Genomic DNA, 13610 nt, shown 5'->3' with positions numbered 1-13610 from the left:
AAAGTAAAGTGTCTCTTGCTATGCTATGTATTAAAATCTCTTATCTTTGGTTAACTCTTTTCATTTTGGCTTTTTGATATGTATTGTATATTTCCCCACAAGGAATAAACTGAATTTCACCTATCTTTAATTTAATCTTGAAACCTGACATATTATATTGAATTTCATTTGCTTCTAAGTAATGTACGGTATGAGTTTGGCCCATCAAATTATGAAATTCAGGGGTTTTTTTCTTCCAGATAATGGAAAATTTTCAAATGACATTTCGGTTCACTATATTACATTTGGTAGTGTGTCATAGATAAGAGTAGAAAAAAGCAAAAATCTAAAGCATTTACATTTTATAAAAGCAAGTCCACTGTTCAATTTCTGTAACCTCTAAGGGTTTTTGGTGGTTTTTTTTTTGGCTAAAATTTAAAAAAATTCTTAAACTTTTGCTGCATACATTAAGTTGGCTATTTTAAGGTGATAAGCATTTCATGTATTAGACATTTAGCATAGCTAAAAACCAACACTTTGAAAAAATGGACTGAGGGGTTTGCCTACCAATTAAAATTTATTGCACTAAATTTAATGCCAAAAGTTGAGATGTAATTAGCTCAGAGCATAAAGCTGTGAGAGAAACCTGTCAATACCCACCCTCTCCTTCCTCCTACCTCCACTCCCAGTTATGTTCTGATCTCTCATTTTTAACTTCTTTGCAACTTCCCACACTTTCCTACTTACCATGCAAGATCCTCATCCATTAGAATCCCCCATGTATCCTTCCAACCTCTCAGTCCTTCCTTTAACTAATTACTACAGTCTGACCAACTCTTCTTCATGGACTACCAGACATATGGATGTATGATGGTAGAAAATGTCCCCTGCCTGCAATTGGTGTCATCTATGTCTCCATCCGGAAAACTGGAGAACTCTTGGTGGCCACATGGAGTTCTGACAATTCTCCATTTCATAAATGTTGGCAACCTAAATTTAGTTTATCTCAGCCTCTAAAACCTTGGGAATACAGAGGTATGCAAAAGCTTAGTATTCTGAGGACAACAGTTAACTGTCTGTTGGCATCACACAGGTGTCCTTTCTCAGGGAGCCCAGAGAGGGAAATTCCACTGACCAGCCTCACCCAGCCTTCCTTGTCTCTTGCCCAAATCTCTGCACTTTCCCCTTCTCTTCTGCTCCAGTTGATCATCCCTCAGTTCCTCACACTACTGCCACAGGTGTCTTCCCGAAACTCCTCTTTGCATATGCTAATCTCCAGCTCTAGAACTTCATGCTCTATTATTACCTATAAAATACAGTTAAAACTGGTAAAGTTGATGCTCAGAACTCTCTCTTGACAAGTCACAAGTAATTTGCTAAACTACTCTTATTTGCCTGCAAGAAATCTGCATACTTCTGAACTGGTCTTTTAGCAAACACTGAAACAATGTTACATATTTTTCCAGGCCTTCAAAATTGTTCTTCCTTAAATAACCTTTCTTCTTACCTACACCTACCTTTCCTTTAAAGCCAAACCAATTCCCACTTTGCAGTGAAGGTTATGACTGCCATTTTTAGCGATATCTCCCATGTCAAACTCCTATATTCTTATTGTCTGCTTTGTCATTTGGCTTTTAGTAATGCTATCTCAGAATATTGATTTATATATATTTATTTTCTCTTACAGGCTATAAATATGTTGGGGTTAGAGACTATTCCTCAATAAATTTATGTCAGTTGTGATAGAGAAATTAAGGTAATTCAGGCATATATACAGTCAAGGAATTTGGGGATTAGCTTCAAAATAACCAATCAACTAACCAATATTTATTGCCTACTTTGTTTATGAAAGGTGTTAGTTTGCAGAAATTTTTAAAAATGCATAGGCAGTAGTCTTTGCTTTCTTCTCAAGAGATTAATAGTGTAATCTAAATAACATACATGAGTATAAAAGACTTCAAACAAATGCAACTGGTCATAAGATGCTATAAAGAAAGAATTAATACTGTTCCTCGCTTTTCACTTCAACCTTTACTATATAGTACATACCAACATCTCTATCCATGGTAGGTATCTCCTTGAGATACAAAGAATCTAAAACAACATTTAAATGAAGGAGAAAGGAAATTACAATCTTTCTGAGACATATCTGCAATGAATGATCCATGCAAACTGTTGGAGATACTGTCAGGTGCTCAGAAATAAAATATTAAATCTTGCATCCTAGGGGAGTACACCCATGTCAATAAACTCAGTGGTTTTAATATTAGTTTGAATTTTACTTAATATACTACCTTTAGAATCTACACTCATTAATATGTCCAAGACTCCGAAGTGGCAAGATCCTGCCCCTATTTCAGTGTATAAGCTATCTCCTTCCTTACCAGATCCTATAGATCAGGACGATTGTGGTATCCATGGTATCCATAGTGTAGTGTGGAGGGGGGAGGATTTAGCCTGGAATTAAGTGCTGTCGTTTCATGAAATTACTGTCCAAATATAAGTGTTGAAGGAGAGTGGTACATGGCTTTCTCTATAGCAAAGAGGATTTGAGAACTTTGGGAGTTAAGAGTTTTCAATTGTACTTGTCTCTTTCTACTTTCCCCATATCATGATTTAGTTTCCCACTGTTGACCCACCAAGGCCCCTAGTACCCTCAGTGTAGAGGCATGGAGACCTTGTACGTCAATTGGTACTGAATCTCTGTAACAGTTTTAGTCAGGCCTTGAGCCTGGGGCTCAAACATAACTTCCCTGCAGCTATATATAAACAACAAGCCTCCATAGAAGACTTCTGGTTTTCCTCTTTTGCTTCCTGTTTCTGTGTGCAGGGAAATTTTAAAATGTGAATTTTTTTCTTTTCTCTTTGTGTTCTTTCTAGAGCCATGAGATACACCACACCCCACTGCACTGTGATATCATTACCATATGAAATAAGCTCCACAGCCACATTATCTTTCCATTGGTTGCCTCCACCCATGCTCCCACCCCATGTTATAAACAGTTTGAGCAATTGGAGTAATTATTGACACTATCAAATGACATATTAACATTGTCTCCTTTTTCATGGCAAGTAAGTTATACACATACTAATGCTCATCAGTTGTTTATGCAACTCAATTGCAAAATTCTACTTTGTGATTCCCACCCTACCCAGTTAAAGTCATTCTTAATACTCATTATTTTATCGGTAAGGGTTCCAGCAGAAAGTATTAGTGATTAACAACAATTTAAGGCAGTGACTCTATGGGGGCTTAAGAGAAACCAATAACATGAAGCATCCCAAGGCTAGCAATATGAGCAGTTGTTATCTAGGACTGAATGGGCAAATAGAGGGATACTTACTTGACTTCAGCAAGACCCAAGTGGGCCATCTGACAGTAGCCATGGGATTTTTGTCTGGCATTGAGGCAACTGTTAGGAATAAATACCCTGATCCCTCTTTCCCAATGCACTCCAGCGTCTGCCAGTTTGTCCCTGTGGCCAAATCCTACAAAAACCATGGGGCAAGGAAGCTGCGTTAATGTGGTCCATAGTCTTTTGATTCACAGAGCAGATCAGAGAAGGTTGAACAGTAGCTGCATGGGAAAGTGAGGAAAAAATGTACATCAGAATTTAATGGAACTCTAATGTCTTCTTCTAAAATAACTTTCAGTAGTCATTTAGCTATACAATAGTTAGAATATATTTTTCTCCTTTTAAGCTTAAACTCTAACTCTGTGACCTACTAAGTGGATAAAACTATCGTTTTTGTAAAAAGGAATTCTTGACCAAGGTAAATTCTGCACTTGAATAGAAATCTCCAGGATCAAGAGTAGCTTACTAAATAATTGAGAAGCAATGAAAAAAATAAAATTGTATTTAAGACTAGATTCCATATTTAAGGATCATGCCATTTATAAAGCAAAATGATGTAGAATCATGTTTCTCTGATATAAACAACACCCTTTGAAAGTGAATGACTATGAGGTACTTAAAGTTATGAAAGCCTGGATGCCAAGGAGTTCAGATCTGGACCTCATTCACTGTATCAGCACTAGGGAGCCCATGCAAGTGGGCCTGTGATTAAAGCTGAGAAGGGTGAAGTACCAGGAAGAGAAGAGTAAGAACCAGGGACAACCCCTTTATTAAGGACTGGATTAATTTCTGTCCTACTTATCTTAGGTGGAGGATGCTTACCCTCAGTGCCAGCCCTTCTGGTTGTTATACGATGTGATAACGCCCTTTGGTTGGTTATGGCCGTATCAGCGGCAGATTAATCAGTGTATATCTAGAAAATCAAGTGCCAAGAAAGTAGAAATGGGCCATTCCCAATACACCCTAGCTGAGATGCTAGGAAAGGAAGTCATTAACGTCACTATATAAAAAATGTAGAATTTCAAAACAAAAGCCAAAAAGAAGACATTTCTTCCCTCCATTTCCATAAATTAGTATGTGCTTTCTGAAAATTTTTAAAATATTTGAATTTCATAGAGGCTTGTTCCTAGAGCCAGTCTACATAGATTTGTGTCTCAGCTCCAGCATTGACAAATGGGTGCAATTGGAGCAAGTCATTTAACAGCTCAGTGCCTCAGTTTATTCACCTGGAATTGGAGTAATAATAGCATCCATCAAGAGTGCTATTGTGTGAATAATGTGAGTGTGAAAGGGTCCAAGTTAGAAGAGAACCCACGGTAAAATAAGGACTGTATGTGTTGGCAGTTTTTATCATGACACATAAACGCAGTAGATTCAAAAGCAAAAAACGCGTCTGTGACTATAACTTAAGATAAAAGGAGGTGAACACAAGGGCAAAATGCAGCAATAATATTTATGGAAGTCTATATTTCTATTGGAAAACAGTAAAAATTAATAAATGATAGGAAGAAAAACTGTATGATTGAAGTGAAACAGTATATTTTAAAGGTTAATAGTGAATAACAAGTCTGGTATCTACTCTGAATATTTAATGCAAATTCAAAGCATATCAGTTAATGTTAATGGCTGACAACTGACAAGGGTTAAGAAAAAATAAAAATAAAAATGCTTAATACAGTAACGTATGATACCGGGGAAATACTATTTAAAAGAAGTTATATAGCCTGAGTATCTTAATCAGTAGAGAATAAAGGTAAAAGTAAGGAATTTAAATTTTTATCTTAAGAAATTGAAAGAACAATTTAAAAAACAAAGGGAAACTAAGAATATGAAATTAATAAAGATATAGCTGATGTAAACTGAAATATAAAACAAAAACTATCTGAAAAACTACATATGAAATGTGATATGTTGAAAAGATTACTAAAGTGGATTAACTCCATGCAAACATTACCAAGGCACAAAGGTAGGAGCATTAATTCCAGGATCAGAAATTAAATAGGAATCAGAAGAGTAAATATAGAAAAAAGTAGGCCGATTATGGGCGAATTCTTCAGTGAACTGGATGGTAGCAAATCTGAAAATTTAGGAAAAAATATAATTTCTTAGCAAAATACAAGTTACCAAGGTCAAATCAAGAAAATAGGAGAAGGTGATAAGTCACTTACCATTGACAAAATTAGGAAAGCTTTTTTAGAGCTCCGTCACTAAAAAGGGCATGAGGAACTAATGATTCACAAATGGGTTTTTTTTTTTCTGTCTCTTAACAAATAATTCCAATGTTATTTATAATATTCCAGGCCATGGAAAAAATTAAAAACTAATTTATTTTATGACTATAACATATCCAAAACCTGACAAAAGTAATACCAAAAACTAATCTGACTTAAGAGTAGAAATGCAGATATAACAAATAAATATTAGCAAAAAGATCCAAGAAATAAAAAAATATAGTATGCAGTGTCCACATCGGGTCTGCAAGATTGGTACAGTGTCAGGAATTGTTTAGCACGTTTTACCACAGCAACACACTCAAGAATGAAAAGCATCGGATGACATCGACAGATAGATACTGAAAAGTGCTTTATAAAAATTCCATGGTTATTAATAAACACTCTACACAGAACAGAAAAAAATTGTCCTTGGGAAATTAATAGAATTCTCACAATATTTTGTTACTACAGAGACTTGCATTTCATTAGATAAAATAAATGTTGTTCCTGGAAATAAAGGCACTTGATTACAAAAGACCCCTGGAGCTTTTAACTTTATCTCAATGTCATTTTAAAATATTAAAGATGGAGCATTAATTAAACATTGAGAGGTAAGATTTAAATATTAACCTGAAGACAACCAAGAGTTATACTTAAAGGAGAATTAGAGTCAACATCTTGGAAGTGCTTGGGGGGAGCTTAATTCACATTCTACAATTTATTTCAAGACAGTATTTTCCCCAAATCAGTTCAAGTTATTGCAGTCAATTCTGAAAAATATAGTGCAAGAAGCAAAATATTTCCAAAGGAATAGAAATAGTTCTGAGTTTTCTTCACTTCCCACTTTAGTATGTTATGTCACTAGGTCTAGGATGGACAAAGGCCATGGTGGCCATTTATTATCAGAGAATGTTCCCCTGAATTGGACTAGAAGCCTTGCATTTTGAATATAAATGATGGAATAAAAAACAAGCAAGCAAACAAACAGAACATTGAAGAAACTTTGTTCTAATTTGTTATTGTATACTCTGCTAATTAAGGAGACTAATGTGTTTACTTTATTTGTGTCCTTGTACCTTTAAGTGTATAAAGGGGGACTATTTAGTTGGTAATGCCAGTTTAAGAATTTTTTTAAAGCCCCATGTAAGCGTTGTCAGATGAATTTAACAGTCCTTTGATTTCATTAGATTATGCTCAATTTTTATTGAGGGTATTTGCGCATCCACTTGCTGCAGTATGTTAGAACCATATTTATAATCATAGAAAATTCTTGAATTAAAAAACTAAAATGTGAACTCATCTGCTTTCTCATAAAATAAAAGAAAACGCATTGACTAAACTGTTCAGAAGATTCTATATCTAACATTATTCTGATAAATTGAGAGTGGAATATCACCTTTCCCAGTTAAATAGAATTCGATCTTTCTGAAAATTTGATTTGTAAAATGTCAACTTCCTAATTATATATGAACTATTAGCATTATCCCCCTCAATACGGAAACACTATCTGCGCCTGAAAATAATTACCCAATGGCACCAATCATATGTTCATAGCTCAATAAGTTAAACAGAGGACTACAAAAGCAAAATTTATAGGAACAGAAATTGTAATCTTTGGGTTCTGTAATCATCACTTCACAATGACTATCACTTATGGACTTGTACTCAGTGCTAAGGATAAGGAGGACAAACACTGTCCCTTCTCAGGAGAAAGTTACTGTCTAAAGTAGGATACAGATATAAAAATTAAATGGAACAGGCACTGAAGAGTGATGTCTGCAAATGTTGGAATAGACTTGTTCAGCCCTCATCTGTTAGAATTAATAAACAATTTCAATAAAGTTGCAGGATATAAAGTCAACATACAACAGTTGCATTTCTGTACCCTAACAACGAACTATCCAAAAGCAAAAACAAGAACAAAAAAGAAAAAATTAAGAAAACAATCCCATTTACAACAGCATCGAAAAGAACAAAATACTGAGAAACAAATTTAACCAAGGAGGTGAAAGATCTGTATACTGAAAACTATTAAACATTGAGGAAAAGAGTGAAGAATGTGCAAATAATCAGAAAAATATTGTGGGGTGCCTGAGTGGCTCAGTCGTTAAGCATCTGCCTTCAGCTCAGGGCGTGATCCTGGCGTTATGGGATCGAGCCCCACATCAGGCTCCTCTGCAATGAGCCTGCTTCTTCCTCTCCCACTCCCCCTGCTTGTGTTCCCTCTCTCGCTGGCTGTCTCTCTCTGTCAAATAAATTAAAAAAAAAGAAAAAAGAAAAGAAAAATATTGTGTGTTTGTAGGTTGGAAGAATTAATATTGCTAAGATGTCTATACTACCTAATGTGATCTATGGATTCAGTGCAATCCTATCAGAACACCATGTTGTATACCTTAAATATAAACAATTGTATTTGTTAATTATATGTATACAGCACTAGAAAAAAATCACACTGAGAAAAGAGCTGTGGTATAGGTTACATGTTATAACTCTGTAGAGTAGGGATTTTGTTCAGCTATGAGTAAGAGGAGATGTCCCAGGAAGGAACATTTGGGGTGAGAATAGAAAAAAAAGAGAAGAGAATTAACAAGGTAGAAAGTAGGCATTTCAAGCAAGAAGAGAAGCTCATTCAAAGGCCTAGCTAAGGAGAGGCATGACTGTGCCTAACCCAAGTAAGATGTGTGATACTATGGCAATAGTGGAAGAAAAGGAGAATGGCAACCGAAGTTACCTGGTGGCAAATGGTAAGGAGAAAAGAGAATAGAATCTAGAGTTCTTTCAAAGATATGATTTGCAAGACTTTGTGACTAGTGGATGGCAGTAGGAAGCTGGGAGAAGGATTGTCTTAAAATAACAAACTCAAAAATTGGCGACAGAACAATCACTATTCACTGAGATATGAAATATGATAGGTCTAGAGGTTTATTGAAGGAAATGACAAGTTTAGTTGGCAGCATGTTGAGTCTGAAGTGCTGCTGGAAGATCTACTTGGAGACCATCATAGTGCGATACACTCATAGGCCCGGAGAAAGTCATTTGGGAACATAGGAATGATAGCCAAACCCCTGGGGAAAATGTCTATAAACTGTGGAGAGAATGAGAAATCATGTTGCAGTAGTTAACGGTCACTAAGTCTAATGATCCATGGAACTCAAGTCTTGTTTTTAAGTGTTTTCTTCTAACAAACCCAGGAGATATAAAACATACTGTCTCCTAAACCGGTCAGTATATTTATTAGAAATTCTTCTGTATGATCTATTAAAATCTCTAACTAGATTCAATTCTTCTTTCTTAATGCTCATTTTCCCCCCCATTGTTTCCCTTCAAGGACTCCACTTACACATATTTAAACTGCTTAAAGCTGCACAGTTCAATGATGTTCTGTTCATTTGTTTGCTTTTATCTCTGTGTTTCATTTTGGGTGGTTTCTACTGTACGTCTCCGAGTTCACTAATCTTTTCTCCTGCGATGTGTAGTGTGCTGTTCATCCAACCTAGTGTGTCTTTCATCTAGACACTGTAATGTTCATCTCTAGCAGTTTGATTTGAGTCTTTTTTTAAACCTTTGATGCTCTACTTAACATACTGAAACTTTCCTCTAGTTCTTTCGTATGTATTTTAAATAACTTTGATGTCCATGTCTCTTAATTTTTACATCTTTGCCCTTATGTACTGTTTTCAACTTATTAATTGTTCTCCCCATAGTCATATTTCCCACTCCTTTGCATTCATAGCAGTTTTCAATTACATGTCAGACTTTGTATACTTTACCTTGTTGGGGTATTGGGTATTTTTGTATCTCCTATAGGTATCTTGAACTCTTTTCTGAGATACAGTTAACTTGCTTGGACACAGACTGATCCTTTAATATGTTGCTTTCAAGATTGTTAGTCAGGACTATACTAGCACATAGTCTACAACTAATTAAATCTAAGGTTGCCAAATTTAAATAGAAGTATAGCACACCCAGTTAAATTTTAAGACAAGCAACAAAATAGTGTTTTAATATAAGGATATTCCATACCACATTGGGATATATTTATATATTTATTAAGTTTTCTTGAAGATTCAATTTATTCACTCATTTGTTAAATCCTAATGAATCTCAAATGTTCTATTATGGACTTGGGAGGTTGAAAAAAAAGAATAATGAAGTAGAATATACTGTTTTATTCCTTGAGGAGCTTATAATCTAGGTAGGAGTCACACAGAAGCAACAACAAACTGTTGTTTTAATAACAGGTGAACAAGTATTGGCACTATTTTAGAATTTTAGTCCAATGCCCCCAAAAAAAGTAAGCAACAAATATTTATAAATGTAAAAATGATTACTTACAATGGCTGTTGTTTTAAGGAACATTACAACAAACTCATTCGAGTTTGACCTGCTTAAAGAATGCATACCACAGTGTTCTGCACAAGGTAGATTTTAAATGAATTAATGATGACATTTGCCCCAGGCAACTTGTAAAAGCCCAGCCTTGCATACATGTGCTTTGGTTGTATTAGATGGTCTCCCGAGACCTATTACCATTCCAAGAGTAAAATGTGCAATAGGATCCACCTATATCATTAATACCAGAGCAGGAATTTCTCCAACACTATTATTATTTCATATTCTTAAGGAAATTTAAGAGCAATAATAATTTAAAAATCCATTACTGAATTTCCAAATATTTTTTACCTCAAGCAAATGAAATTAAATAGTAACTGTACTATGTATCTCTCCTGTTAATTTTGCTTTTTGGCGACTTGTCCAATAGGGATATGTTAAAGGAAGATTATTTATTCAAAACTGTATTAAATAAGTACGAGGAGAAGAATAAAATCTGTATGTTATTTATACTCCAGTGGCTCATTTAACTTTGAATTAACCCCAAATATTTATGATCAGCTGAAATTAATGATGGCCTTTTAAAATGCAACTTATAATTAAACAGAGAGGGAAATAACTGTTAATTTAACAAATGTTCTGCAAGATAATGAAATTTTATAAGTTGGGGATTATGGTTTGATGCAGGATGTATCCAAATCTCAATTAATTTGGCTTTAAACGGTGGTGCTTTCCTTAAGGCAACTACCAGCAATTGAAACAATTAGGTTTTTTTACATTTCAGAGCAAGATCTTTTTCTAATCAGAAAGTTTAAAAGACTAATACTGCAGATGAAATTTTATTTCATTTATTAGGGAAAAAAATATCTGATTTGGAAAGTTTGAATGGTTAAATACTTTGAAAAAAAAAATAGGTGCCAGATTTCCAAGGAGAGATTGCTCTTCAGTGGGCAGTCACGGGAAGGGAAGATGAAGAAGGGCTTGTGTGTTATTGGTAAGTACGGTATCTGAAATCATATTAGATGAAAATTTTCTAGCACTTTATTTTTTTTAAGATTTTATTTATTTATTTATTCGACAGAGATAGAGAGAGCCAGCGAGAGAGGGAACACAAACAGGGGGAGTGGGAGAGGAAGAAGCAGACCTCCAGCAGTGGAGCCTGATGTGGGGCTCGATCCCAGAATGCCGGGATCACGCCCTGAGCCGAAGGCAGATGCTCAACGACTGAGCCACCCAGGCGCCCCTCTAGCACTTTAAATACAGACCTTAAATATTTCTTTGTAAACATTTGAGACTTCTAACATGCTGCTTTGATTTCCAGAAAATACAAACTAATGATATCCCCCTAAATATATTCTTTCACTGCCATCTCTTTCTTCTACCTACTGAAATTCATTGCAGATCATGCTATTTCACATGGATAAGTGCCATGGGTTTAAATGTGTATATTACATTTATGAAAAAACACAAGAAAAAAAAATGAACCATTCCAAAGGTTCAAAATAATGATCTTTTCATTTGTCTCGTTTTTATTATTTTCCTATTTACATAAATGGATGTTATTTTTCATACATAAATCTTTATATTCTTTTATGAAATACCCAATTTTCACACATCCCTTTGTTATTTCAGACAAAAAACTTCTAAGTCCACAGTGATCTACATAAAGAAAATTCTGCAACTTGCTTTGTTTCTAAAAATTTTGGTATTTAACCCATGACATAGAACCATTTCATTTGGCATGTGGCCTGCAGCAATGGCTGGTAACTTAATAGCAGTCTCAGAGAGGAGATGAAAAGCTCCCAGCTGCATTGTAAGCTAGCACCGTATCACTAGAGATGGGTGTGCAGAATTGCTTTCTGATTCTGGGGATGGTAAATCTATGTGAGAGAGTCCCCCTTATATAACCTTTGTCTACAAAGCTCCTACATATTGTAACATTTGTATGATTGTAAGATGTAATTAAAGGGTTTGTGGTATATCTTCCTCATAATGATAAGTTGGTTCAGGTTTATTTTTTTCTTTGAATTAAGAATGCATCCCCTAATGTTTTCTAAGTAAATCTCCCTAATATTTTGGAGGACATATTTTAATGTCAAAATTGATCAAAGCATTTTGATCATCCATAATATTTCATATATCTGATAACTTATAAACAATCCTTGGAAGCCTAGTTTTATAATCTATTAATTACATTTTATTGTCTTTATGCAACTGTGTCACTTTAAACAGAAAAATTAGAATTAAAAACATGCTTGCTTTAAAATGAGAATTACAGGTAAAAATCAATATTAAAAACACATTGCACACCCTATCATTAATAGTTGTTAGTACCTTGTTAAGTTAAAAGCAATATAGATAGGAATATATGTAATGGTATATTAATACAATAGAATATTATAGTCTTAAACATTTTAGGAATATTAATTTCATGAAGAAAGTGTGGACAATTCAATATATAGTGGAAAAAACCACTGCTCAAAGCAAATATAATAATTATCTAATTCATAGGGGGAAAATGATAATTTTACAGGGGAGAAGTTGGGCAGAAATCCCCTTACCCAAGTGTTCTGCTATAATGAGACAAATCAGTTGCACCTGATAGGAAGCAATGAGGAGAACACAGAATCCTTTCTCTGACCTACCTGAAAACTGTAACCTAGAACTCGTCATGATGAAACATCAGGCAAACCCAAACTGAGGGACACTTAATAAACTGCCTAGCCTGTATTCTTTCAGTGTCAAGGTCAAGAAAATCAAGGAGAAGTTGAAGTGTTACAGATGGAAGGAAACTGACAAACAGCACAAGATTCTGGATGTGAATACTGTTGTTGTAAAGAACTTTATGGTAGAAAATGGCAAAGCTTGAATGGTATCTGAGGAGTAGATAGTAGTAATTATCCAAGTTCATTTCTTGATTTTGATGGCTGAAGAGTACTTACGCGGGAGAATGTCATTGTTTATAGGAAATGACATTAGTTTGGAGGCAGTTTGGAGCATCATGTTGCAATCGACTCTAAATGGCTCTGGGGAAAGTAAGCTGCATTTACTGTTCTCGCAGGTTTTTTTAATGTAAGCTTGAGATTATTCAAGTAAATCAGTGAATGAAATTAATAATTACATGCAGCCTGGTTACCTGGATAACTGAGAAACACAATCTAGTTATGTTCTCATCCCTCTGTTCAGAAGTTTATTTTCTAGTGAGCACCCCTCACCTGGGAAGTTCAGTGAGTTCCCAAGAACGGCGTTCCAGTTCCACAGATTCATCCCAGCGCTCACTTACCATTTTCTCCAGCCAGTGCCCCTCCAGACCTTTGACCAGCTGGAGCCTCCAGACAACCTCGTGCGTCACCAGACTGCAACTACTTTCTCTGCATGACTTCTCCTCAGTGCTCCTGAAGTGCTGAGCCACATTGCCCATATACTTGGTCGAATATTATTCTGGATGTTTCTTTGAGAGTTGTTTTTATTTTTTTAGATGAGATTAATATTTAAATTGGTGGGTTTTGAGTAAAGGGGATTACCCTCCCTAATATAGGTAGGTCTCATCAAACCATTTGAAGGGCTGACTAGAACAGACTAATTTCCTATAAGCAAGAGGGAATTCTGCAGCAGACTGTCTTCAGATTTGAAATCAGCTTGTAATTTTGTCGAGGACTTTGCATCAATATTCATCATGGATATAGGTCTGTAGTTTTCTTGTATTGTCTTTGTCTAACTTTGGCTGGTC

Source organism: Ursus maritimus, unplaced genomic scaffold (assembly GCF_017311325.1).
Source record: "Ursus maritimus isolate PB19 unplaced genomic scaffold, ASM1731132v1 scaffold_18, whole genome shotgun sequence".
Taxonomy (NCBI): domain Eukaryota; kingdom Metazoa; phylum Chordata; class Mammalia; order Carnivora; family Ursidae; genus Ursus; species Ursus maritimus.
Note: the sequence above shows the minus strand (reverse complement) of the source record.